The 12,966-nt window shown below is 43.8% G+C and overlaps 1 protein-coding gene across 2 annotated transcripts in view; it reads right to left on the bottom strand.

Moving 5' to 3' along the window:
• Nucleotides 1–12,966, bottom strand: part of LOC130121976 (solute carrier family 12 member 2-like) — a 138,143-nt gene that overhangs the window by 117,444 nt on the left and 7,733 nt on the right. The window lies entirely within an intron of this gene.

Here is a 12,966-nt window from a genome sequence, read left to right on the forward strand (position 1 = left end):
TTACCATGTGAATAAAACATTGCAGTCTTTTACAGTACAGTTAACTTTAAATTGTAATGGCTTCGCTGGTTCGGATCCCCATGTTACTTCTGGCTTGGTCGGGCGTCCCTACAGACACAATTGGCCGTGTCTGCCGGTGGGAAGCCGGATGTGTGTATGTGTTCTGGTCGCTGCACTAGCGCCTCCTGTGGCCGGTTAGGGCGCCTGTTCGGAGGGGAGGGGGTACGGGGGGGAATAGCATGATCCTCCCATGCGCTACGTCCCCCTGGTGAAACTCCTCACTGTCAGGTGAAAAGAAGCGGCTGGCAACTCCACGTATATAAGAGGAGGCATGTGGTAGTCTGCAACCCTCCCCGGATCGGCAGAGGGGGTGGAGCAGCGACCGGGACGGCTCGGAAGAGTGGAGTAATTGGTCAAGTACAATTGGGGAGAAAAAGGGGAAAAAGTCCAAAAAAAAAAATCTGTAATGTCTTAGTAACGCTGCAGAATATACATGGTAAAAGTTTGTGTTTATTGCTGTAACAAATTCTATGGTAAGAGCCTGGTAATACCATAGAAACTAGTGTTTTACACTACGATTTCAGCTTACTCACTGAGTAAATTGTCATGCTTTACTTAATAATGCTGTGAAGCATACAATATGGTACAAGTTCCTGTTAACTGCATGGAAAATGGAATAATCTATTACAAAGGATTTGGCATAAGAATATGGTAACACCACGGAAACAAACAAGTTTCCTTTTACAGTACAGTTTCGGCTTACTGAGAAAATTGTAATAACATCTGCAAGAATGTACCCAGTATTTAAGATGTACCATGACACTAGAGGAAAACACTTCCTGCGGAGGCTGTTACCAGGTAACCACTGATGTAATTTTTCAACCTATATAAAAAACAATTCCATAGTTTCAAAGGTAAATCTAATAAGCCCTTTAAAAATGGGTGTAGTCATGAACAATAACTATATAAGAAAAAGAAATTCGTTGGAAAGTACTATCTTAATTTCTAGATAGTACATAATTAAACTTGAGCCGATATTAACATAAATCTTGGATAACTACAATTGTAACTTGAATTGATGGGTGACACTGGAGGTGTTTCTAAGAACTGGTTGCCCACATTCCTCGGAAGCATGCAGTTATATCTGAGTTATTACCAACCTAAGCCGGTCACAATTACATGGTACCTAGCTGACTTGATGGGTAATAGTGGCACTTTTCTGAGTATTTCAGCTGTAGTTTCTCTGTATTTACCTACTAATTTACAGTGGTAATTACCCAATAATATATTATCTTTACCATATATTTACTGGGACTAAGTATTTAGCAATTTACCGGGTAACTACTTAGTAATTAGGGGGCTATTTAATAATTACTACTTACTAATTAGGGGACTATTTAGCAGGTAACTACTTAGTACTTAGGGGGCTATTTACTGGGTAACTGCTTAGTAATTAGGAGGCTATTTAATAATCAGTACTTAGTAATTAGGGAACTATCTAATAATTAGTACTTAGTAATTAGGGACTGTTTAATAATTAGTGCTTAGTAATTAGGGAACTGTTTAATAATTAGTACTTAGTAATTAGGGGACTATTTAGTGGGTAACTACATAGTAATTAGGGAACTATTTACTAATTAGTACTTAGTAATTAGGAGACTATTTAGCAGGTAACTACTTGGTAATTAGGGAACTATTTAATAATAAGTACTTAGTAATTAGGGAACTGTTTAATAATTATTACTTAGTAATTAGGGGACTGTTTAATAATTAGTACTTAGTAATTAGGGGACTATTTAGCGGGTAACTACTTAGTCATTATGGAACTATTTAATAATTAGTACTTAGTAATTACGGGACTATTTAGCGGGTAACCACTTAGTAATTAGGGGACTATAAAATGAAGGGTTACTCCAGAGTCAATTTATAGTTAAGTGTTTCTTTTCCAACTGGATCCAACTACACTGTCAGCCAACTAGAACACGGGCGTTAGGGAATTAGTTAGCTCTACTTTTTCTGCTTTTCTGAGCTCCCACATTGTACTACAAGTGGAGTATTGCATCAATATTTAAGCACAAAATGTTTCTGCTTGGCTGCCCTGCACTGAATGAATCTGCTCTGTCAGTGTTTCCCTTCTGGCTGGTCAATATAGCCCTTTAACACACGGCTGCAGTTGCCTGGTCAAGGGCCCGGCAGGGTAAGCAAACAGGACTGCCTGGTCATCATCTTCCAACAGTACTGGAACTAGTTCATGTCACCCATGGAAATGTGCCATATGCCACAAAAGACATACCATTTTTGCAGGTGTTGGGTGTAATCACGGGAGGCCAGCAGATCTGCTGCAGAAAAGTGAAGCTATCATTGAGTAACAGTGCAGCATTGCTGACTTTTTTCTTTTTCTTTTTTCTTTTTTGACTGACCTTAAAGCAAATTGGTTGGCAACATCGATTGTGAAAAGGTCCACGGGCAAAAGTCAATTGATAGTGGAATTTCCATTTCAGGTTCGATTTGTATGCTGGCATGTACAGGGAGGGAAAACCTTCGGTGCAAGGCATGAAACAGAGGAAACACTGTGGTCAACATGACCTCCAAGCCGCCGCAGAGCAACAACGCTTCAAAGTAATTGTTGTCAAACGCTGTTTCCTGGATATTGACCAGAAGGAGACCGCTTCTTTGTATTTCAACCTACCACAGTAGCTAATGAAACCATGTTGTCTGTCAACTGACCACCATTTACCTGCCAACAGCAGTAATGTTTTGCTGATGAAATGGGTGTGTGTGTCCTAATACAGCACTGGACTTGTGCCCTCAAATTCTAATATGTCTGGACTTTCGCACACAATGGGACTCTTTTAACCGCACAACCTTGAACAAATATCAGATCAACTTTTCATCAAAAACTACTTTATGTCTGGATATGGTAGCAGCTTCTTGTCTGCTCGGGTAAGGGGCAAGAAATTTTTCATTTACAACTTCTGGGAATCAATTATCTTGAACAAAGGCGTACTTCTCATATTAATGAGGAAATGTGACATCTATATTTTTAAAACCACCTTAATATCTTTAGAGTAATGCGGTGTCGGTCAATTTACATGATTATTAAATCTTTTCCAGAAAAAAAAATCAAGGCAAACTGAAGGTATTATGTAAATACGCATGTCACACGCATGCAGCTGATATTTCATGAAATGAGCTACTTGTCAGATTTTTTTTTTGTGTGCTCAATTAATTCTTCTTCTTTTGGCTTGTTCCCTGTTTCTCAGGGGTCGCCATAGCGGATTTTACAATTTCCATCGATATCCTGTGAGGGCACAGCACCGATGGCGGTCATTGTTAACCCGAGCCTCAACTGATCCGGTATGGTCTGTCAATCCACACACTGATTTGGCAAAATTGTACATCGGATGCCCTTCCTGACACAACCACTAACCCTATGGACAGGTGTGCTCAATGAATGCTTAGCCTAAAAAAAACACAGAAAAAACCCCACAGAGAACCCAACTAAAAACCACAGACGTGCAAAATATGAAGCTGGCGTTTCCCAGTATAGTACAGGGTAGAATCGTTAATTTGTTTCAATGAGACATCTCTTCGGTCTAATGTCAGGTTCCTGACCATAACTCTAGAGCAATCTGATGTCACATGACTTCCAGCTGCTCTGCTCTACTCCAAGTTTCAAATTAATGCCTTCCAATATGAGTTATTATGGTGATCTCCTTACAGATAATCTATTACAGCACACACAAAGAGAAAATGGAGGCGGCCCATATCATGAAACTTGTGATTTGCCCTCAGTAGCCTCATTAAACAGAGGTCCCAGCCAGGATGGGGTTTTTACCTGTGCCTTTGATACTGTGCCCGAACAAGAGGTTCTTTGAAGTGATTTGTTAAGATCTTATGTAATCCCCTTTCCTTTAAGAAAGCCATTATTCAACCCACACATTGAGAAACTCTTTTGACCCCGACTACATAACCTTTTCCTATCAACCCTCGTTCTTGTGGAATAATCTGCCTGCTGCCGTCAGACAATCAAAGTCCTTTAAATCCAAACTTCAACTCGTCTTTTTGCCTTAGCTTACAATTAGCTGCCTTTAAGTTGAGCGCCTCACAACCTGTACTGCATAGTGGGTCGATTTCTGTCTCAATTAATTTACCAACCACTGTTCTGCCCACAAGATTATAGAGCATAGATTATTGACTATTGCAAACTGTTCTCTTCTCTCACATCTCTTCTCTCTCTGAATGACGTCAGGAATCAGGAGCACTTTATTTATAATATCGTTTCCCCCAGCCCACAGCAGTGCAACACAAAGACAGAAACACATACCCAAAAACTACAAGAACTTCAAGAACACACATATCCAAACTAACATATATAACTAAAAAAAAAAAAATCACTGTCCAGGAGAAGAGAACAAACGCCAGCCAGGGTGACTGTCGGAACTGCAGGTCTGCACGGGTTAGCAGTTAGCTTAGCCCACCCCACTTCCACGTCCTGTCAGACCGCCCTAGATGTTTCCTCCTCAGTCACATCTCCAGAAAGGGCCGTGGTCCTTGCACCCACCGGACACAGCAGACAAAGTTCCCCCAGCTGATCTCACGCCAGCTCTCCCAGCCAGACACCCTAGACACACCTCTTCGCACTCCCCAAGGCGACACCAAAAACACCACAGTCAACGGCAGGCGAGGCCGCCGCCAGACCACCCTCGGTGTTATCGGAACTGCCAGTCTGCATGGGCTAGCAGTTACCTTAGCCTGCCCCGCTTCCGCGTCCTGTCACACCGCCCTTGGTGTTACCTCCTCGGTCGCAACTCCAGGCAGGGCCGTGGTCCCTTGGCCCACGGTATACAGCAGACCAAGCTCTCCCAGCCAATCCAGCGCCAGCTCTCTCAGCCATCAAACGATGAAAAAACTTAAAACACAGACGTGGACAAAGACACTGCATACTTTTCTTCTCCTGTGTATGTGAATGGTGTGATGTGAGTCTCCCTTGTGTGCACGTGCAGTCTGTCCTCCTCCCAGGTCTGCATGGTGATGGTGGTCGCCACCTGGACACTGTTTGGCACCCCCCCTCATCACATTATCTTTTCATATATCTTATAAATCCATGTAATTTTCTTATCCTGTTTCAATGTTATATCCTTCCCTCTCTCTCCGATGTGGGACTAATGTCTTTTCTTGTCTTGTCTCCCATGTGGCTTGGGTTGATGTGAAAAGTGTGGAGAGGAAACCACCAGCTAGACTAGATTTCAGACTAAACTGCACTCCATGGGTGGCATGGCTCAGGGGGTAGAACGGGTCGTCTGGTAATCGGAAGGTTCCTGGTTTGATCCCCAGCTCCTTCATCCAGCATGTCGAAATGTCCTTAAGCAAGACATTGAACCCCTAACTGCTCCTGATGAGCAGGATAACACATGGTGGAGGCTGCCATGCAAGGCAGCCTCCACCATGTGTGTATGAATGTGTGTACGAGTGGATGAATGTGAGGCATACACTGTAAAGCACTTTGAGTAGTCAGTAGACTAGAAAAGTGCTATACTATAAATGCAGTCCATTTACCATTTCACTAATTGGTATTTCTAAAATATCTCAAACAAACCTAATGTGAGGCAGGCTGTTACCCTCTCATAATGGCCTACAACTATGAACTGTAAGTCTTTTATATAACTGCATCCTATCTTGTCTTTGTATTGTTTATAAGGGTGGGGATACCTGCAGTCAGTTTAGACTGAAGAGGTCACTTCGATGAGTGACGAACAACCATCAACAACATTGTTGATGTTTACCGCAAACCAACAAATACTGATCAGTACGTAAGGTTTGATTCTCATCATCCACTGGATCACAAACTAGGAGTCATCAGGATGCTGTACCACCAAGCTGACAAGGACACAGTGGCCGGGGAAGGGGAAAAATCCCACATTGAACAGGTCCTGGTTAAGTGTGGTTATCCTAACTGGGCGTTTGTCAAAGCCAGGAAGACGCCCCAACAGTGGACCAGCCAATCGAAGAGAGGAGAAGGACAACAGCTGTCTTAAGTGTAAACCAGTGGTGATTCTGTTTGTGGCAGGAGTGTCGGAAAAGCTGAGACACGCCTATTTTCAAAACACCGCGTCTCAGCCGCTTTCAAACCCCAAAACACGCTGCATCAGAAGTTGGTCCACCCCAAGGATCGGGTCTCCCGGCACAAACAGAGCAATATAGTGTATGCTGTTAAGTACCAGGAGGATTACTGTGACTTGTACATCAGGGAAACTAAGCTGACGCTGGCCAAGAGGATGACACAACACAGGACAGCTAACACGTCAAGCCAGGACTCCACAGTCTACACCAGTGGTGACTAACCATGTGCCATGGAGAGCCACATGTATGCGGGTTTTCATTCCAACCCGACTCCACACCAGGTGATTTCCCTGATACATTCTTCCTCTTTAGTTGAAGGCTGCTAACCAGTGAAATCACCTGGTGTGGAGTCGGGCTGGAATGAAAACCTGCATACACATGGCTCTCCATGGCACATGGTTAGCCACCCCTGGTCTACACATATCTACAGACCAGTGGCCACTCTTTCAAGGATGAGGATGTGCACATCCTTGATAGGGAGGAACGCTGGTTTGAACGGGGAGTCAAAGAGGCCATCTGTGTGAAGAGGGAATGACCAATGACCATCCCTGAACCGAGGGGGCTAAGAGTACATCCATCACCATCTTACAATGCTGCGATTGCAACTACTCCCAAATCCTCTGTGAATAGTACACATGACCATTGAAACTCCAGTTACAACTGACTCAACTTCCTGTAATTTTCTTACCTGGATTACTGAACATGCATCAAGACATTTATTAAGGGAATTTCTGCCCGATAGCAACAGACAAAGCAGCACGCGGTTTCAGTTGACTGCGATTCCCCAAACTCCTTTTCCTGTCACTTGAATGACATAAGAAGACAACGGTGGTTCCCTGTGACTTCTTACATTATTTCGTTTGTGTATTTGTATAACCAAAAAAATTACACATCAAAAAGGTGAAAGACTATAGCCGTATGACATACCATGTCTTTAATCTGACATTAGTGTTGGTAATTTATTTGATTTAAACAAACAGCTTTTGTTTTATGTAGAAAACATTTGCATTTGGCAGATTTTTCTTCTGATGGAGAGTGGATGGCCCGCGACCCTACTAAGGATAAGCGGCATGGATAATGGATGGATGAACGGATGGAGATTGGATGGAAGACAATTAAAATACTGCAAACTCACTAGTCTTTGTGAATGGCCTTCAGGTTTTTAATGGTGTTTTGATCCGAACATCACTGATTAAGTACGGAAAGGAAGGATAGTTTGACATTTTCTTTTTTAAGAAATCTAACCCCGAAATAGAATCAAACAAGTCAAGCAAAGAACCAGTGAAGAACATATCCGCAGCACACCGAGCAACAAGCGCATGTGCCGCTGCCGGTGTACAGTTGACACACGACGCGAAACTGACCTGACCTTTATGCGGTGCTTCTGACGTAGACCTCAGGGGACAAAATAATTTGGTTTTCTAAGGGCCCTTTCACACTTATGTTGTTTATTCCGGACTTTCAGACTTTCCAGAAAAGTCCGAACCAGATTGCCAGGTGTGAAACCTCTTGGACCAGGGTACAGGGCTCAAAGACTCGGTCTTTGGTCCAAGCTCAGGAGGCAGTCTCGGTTCAGACCAAGGCTCGTGAATGTCTAATGTGAAATCAAAGGTTCGGACTTTCGGATCAATCATAGGAAGTGATAAAACAAACGCAAACAGTAACACCCAGCAACCTTCGCTTCCTTGCCTGCCGTCTGCGTCGTCTACCGTTATGCAAAAGGCATCTAATTGAATGGCGACGACGAGCTAATCGCAAAAGCACACCTTGGTAATTAAAATGTTGGATGCAAAAGCATATCTGTAACAGTACGATGGCAACAAACTGAACAAAGATTTGACCCATGGCTAGATAGGCAATTGAACCCGCCACGGCCACACAGGTGATTCGGGTGCCTCAATTGCGTTGCTCAGGTAACCGTTAACGTTTAGATTTCGTTCTGAGTTGCCAGGTTACTGTTGATCCTTTGGTTCATAGGTCCGCTGGTATGAAAGCAAAAGTCCTGAACCTAATGACTATAAAATAACAGATGTGAAAGCACCAGAACCAGACTCTGGTTCAGACCTTGGTTTGGACTTTCAAGTGTGAAAGGGACTTAACTTGTCTGGACAACCAAAGATGGATACCCCTTCATTTCTTGAAGTAGAATACAAAGAAGTCTTGAGATATTACTAGGCCTGCTTCTGCTGGCATTCAAATCTAAAGGTCTTTTTCACCACTCCCTATAAGTGTATCTTCAAACTGTAGGAACATTTAAGTTGTGCAATTTAGGAGATTTTCCACAAGTGAAGCATGCTTGTTTTTTTATGACCTGGAAATTTGTGGCCTGCTTTTACTTTGTAATTGAGGCAAGTCTGTGCAACAGCTCTCAGGAACAGAGACCCAGACACTGATGGAAGTTGAGGTTCATAAACAGCCCATTCCTTAAAACAAAGACTGAAAACACCAAGGATAAAAACACTTAAGACAAAAATATCATGTTGAACGGAAGCTATGCAGATCCACATGCCCCCATCTTCAGCCCTCTCTTAGTCCCTGGTGTTAACTCTGTTTGGGGTGCAGAGCCTTTTTTAATCAAGCTCCTCCAGCACAGTAGCATTCTGACTGCTAACAGCAAACCAACCACTAAAGTGGAACTTTAAACTACAGTGGATTCATTCTTCTTCTTCTAGCTCAAAGTTACACAAATGATGGGATTTCTTGGGAACCTACACTTGTAGGTTAGATGAGGCTCACTCAGTTAGCCAACCAAAATTAGATGAGGCTCACTCGGTTAGCCAACCGAGTGAGCCTCATCTAATTTCAATTCTTTTTTTTTCCTTTTTTTTTTTTTAAGATTATTTTTTGGCATTTTCCACCTCTATTTGATAGCGATAGTAGAGAGATGGGGAAGGCTGGGGAGGGAGAGGATGACAGCAAAGGGCCCAGGCTGAATTCGAACCCAGGCTGCTATGGTAAGGACTCAGCCTTATGTGGTACCACTCTACCCCCTAATTTCAATTCTTAAATGAGATGATGGTATTCTGTGTGATCTTTCCTTCTCTTAATAATAACATAGATACGAGCATCCGGGTAGCGTAGCGGTATAATCCGTTGCCTACCAATACGGGGATCGCCGGTTCGAATCCCCATATTACCGCCGGCTTGGTCGGGCATCCCTACAGACACAACTGGCCGTGTCTGCGGGTGGGAATCCAGATGTGGGTATGTGTCCTGGTCGCTGCACTAGCGCTTCCTCTGGTCGGTCGGGGCGCCTGTTCAGGGGGGAGGGGGAACTGGGGGGAATAGTGTGATCCTCCCATGTGCTACGTCCCCCTGGTGAAACTCCTTACTGTCAGGTGAAAAGAAGCGGCTGGCAACTCCACATGTATCAGAGGAGGCATGTGGTAGTCCGCACTGTGCAAGCACTCACCTCCTGCGCTGAAAGGGAGGTGAGACCCTGAAGGACCCTGAAACACAGCCCCAGACATTTTGTCTGGCTAGTTGAGAGAACCCTTTTTTATTTCTTTTTTTGCTACTGTAGCTCAAAAATGCATGTTCAAACATTATGAAAAATATGTGGTGAAATATGAAAAAGTAACAGTGCCCACTGAAGGTTTGAGGCCCCTGAACAACATGTGCCCTATTGAACATGGGCCCATTGAACAACATGGGCCCATTGAAGGTTTGAGGCCCCTGAACAACATGTGCCCCATTGAACATGGGCCCATTGAACAACATGGGCCCATTGAAGGTTTGAGGCCCCTGAACAACATGGGCCCATTGAAGGTTTGAGGCCCCTGAACAACATGGGCCCATTGAAGGTTTGAGGCCCCTGAACAACATGGGCCATGTTTTACATCAGTAAATTATGCCATTTCAAAGTTATAACACTTTTCAGAGAACATGTCCTGGTGACAAGCACACAAATGGATATATGAAATAAGAGATGCTCATTGTGGATTTAAGGCCCCCTCAATAATATAAGCCATGATTAATGTCTACCGTCATTTTGAGGCTTTTATGGAAAGATGTTTCATGTGAAAACTGAACAAAGCAAAAACTGAAAAAAGGCTGCCAACTGTAAATTTAAGGCCCCTGAAAAACATGGTCCATGCTTAATTTCTCTAAGTTGTGTCATTTTCACATTATACTAGTTTACTGGAATAATGTCCGAAGGAACAATGGAAAATAGAGACGCCGTTGTAGATTTCTGGGCCCTGATTAACATGGGCCATTTTTTTCACATCTTAAAATTATGTCATCTTCACATTCTAACAATTTCAAGAAACATATCTTAATAAAACAAAATGAGCAAAGCACAAACTCAGGCCCTTTAACTAGATGGGATATATCTCATGTCTCTACATAATCTTTTTTAATTTATAAAGCTCATATAAAGCTTGGATGCATGTGATGCTTCCAAGATGGCCGCTGTTGTGTCTTGCCCTTTTGTCTATGGTTCAGGTCAGAAAAGTATCATGTCTATGGAAATACAACCGTGAGGAGTTGCTGTACATAAGGAGGACTACATTTGGTCATTTGGGACTATCTGCCAACATTTCTGCTGGCTCAATCAGTCCCTGATCAACCAGTAACACCCCCCCCCGGCTTCACTATCTTCAGAGCCAACAGGTCAGTCAAACTATCTCACAAGTCAAAAGGTAGGGGCATTTGTCTCATGGTCAGTCAGCGCTGGTGTAACAACTCAACAATCCTTCATCGCTACTGCTCTTATGATCTTAAATTCATCAGTTTGAAATGCTTCTGAGAGAATTCGCTACAATTGTATTAGTTGGGGGCAGCATGGTCACCTCACAGCTAGAAGGTCCTGGATTCAAGCCCCGGGATAGTCTAACCTTAGGGGTTGTCCCGGGTCGTCCACTGTGTGGAGCTTCCATGTTCTCCCACAGTCCAAAGACATGTAGGTAAGGTGAATCGACCATACTAAATTGTCCCTAGGTGTGAATATGTCGACCATACTAAATTGTCCCTAGGTGTGAATGTGTGTGTGTGTCAGCCCTGTGATGGACTAGTGGCCTGTCCAGGGTGTCTCCCCACCCACCGTCCAATGACTGCTGGGATAGACTCCAGCAACCCTTCGACCCTCAGAGCAGTAGTTTGGATAATGGGTGGATGGATGTATTAGTTGGTGTTTACATTCCATCGCAAGTTAACGCTAACAGCCATTAGCAAACTCTCACAACACATTTCCTATGCTGAAAACTCAAACCCTGACATGTCTGTCATCGCATTAGGTGATTTCAACCATATGAACCTGTCCCTTGAACTCCCGAACTATGACCAATTAGTCACTTTCCATAGCAGCGAAAACAAAACACTGCTACATCTCAATTTCAAATACTTACCGTGCATTCTCGAGGGCTCCAGGGGGGAAGTCCAACCACGCTGTTACTCCTCATCCCAAAATACAGACAAAAGCTTAAATTCATCAAGAAAACATTCAAATCTGTCAGGTCCTGGTCCATGGATGCCATTGAAACGCTTCCGAGGGGGCTTTGAATGCACTAATTGTAATATATTTAGTGCAGCTTGTGACTCCCTCGATGAACTCACTGACAGTGACGTCATACATCAAGTTCTGCGAGGAAATGTACATCCCGACCAAGACAGTGACATAGAATGGCAATAAAAAAAAAACCTGGTTCTCCAAAAAATTACACCTCCTATGCAAAGAAAAGAACTGGGCATACAAAAACAGAAACAGGGATCAGTGCAGAGCAGCCAAGTATAAGTTATGTGCTGCAATAAGAAAAGCAAAGTCCAGCTACGCAACAAATTCGAACGACAACTCTCTTCCAGTAACTCCTGATCAATATCGAAAAAGTCTTAAAAAATGACAGATTACAAAAAATGACCATAACCTCCCAGATAAATTAAATGAGTTTTATGCAAGGTTTGAAAAACCTATTCCACCAGCCATCCCCCCTACTCTCACTCCAATGCCACCCTTCTGCATCCAGGAGGGTGGGGTGAGAGCAACATTCAAGAAGCCTAACATTAGGAAAGCAGCAGGGCCAGACGGCAACAATCCTGCCACATGCTTCCTCCGATACATGTGGAGCCACCAGCCACTTCTTTTCACCTGACAGTGACGAGTTTCACCAGGGGGCCGTAGTGTGTGGGAAGATCATGCTATTCCCCCCAGTTCCCCTTCTCCCTGAACAGGTACCCCGACCAACCAGAGCAAGCGCTAGTGCAGCGACCAGGACACATACCCACATCCGACTTCCCACCCGCAGACATGGCCAATTGTGTCTGACGCCCAACCAAGCCGGAGGTAACACGGGGATTCGAACCACCGTGTTGGTGGGCAACGGAACAGACCGCTACCCAGACGCCCCACAAGTTCTTTTTCTAAATGTTAGTTGGAAACACGTGGCCATGTGGGGTTTACCCTACGCTCACGTGACATGCGAGTCAGAGCAGCAAATGAAGAAAACCACTTGCCACCTTAGGCTCTGATTCTAGCAGTAACGTTACTATCTTGTAAACATGGCCTCGGCACAACCAAACACTGAAGAGCTGACTTTGGTGTCAAAGAGGAGAACGACATCGGTTGTCTGGACCTATTTTGGATGAAGGGAAGAAGATGCTGCAGAGTCAGGTATTCTGCAGAATGTGCCTTGCTACCGTACCGTAGCTTCAACACGAGGAATCACTACAAACCTGTTCCTGCATTTAAGAAAGCATCACAAGGCCATGTATGAAAATTGCATGGCTAAAAACCCAACCACCAGTGTGTCAAGTAGGTTGATTACCACCCAGCAGGCATCACTGACCGAAACGTTCGAGAGTATATCTCCATATGAACGGGATTCAAAACGGCACTGCAAAATTATT

Source organism: Lampris incognitus, chromosome 12 (genome assembly GCF_029633865.1).
Source record: "Lampris incognitus isolate fLamInc1 chromosome 12, fLamInc1.hap2, whole genome shotgun sequence".
Lineage (NCBI taxonomy): Eukaryota > Metazoa > Chordata > Actinopteri > Lampriformes > Lampridae > Lampris > Lampris incognitus.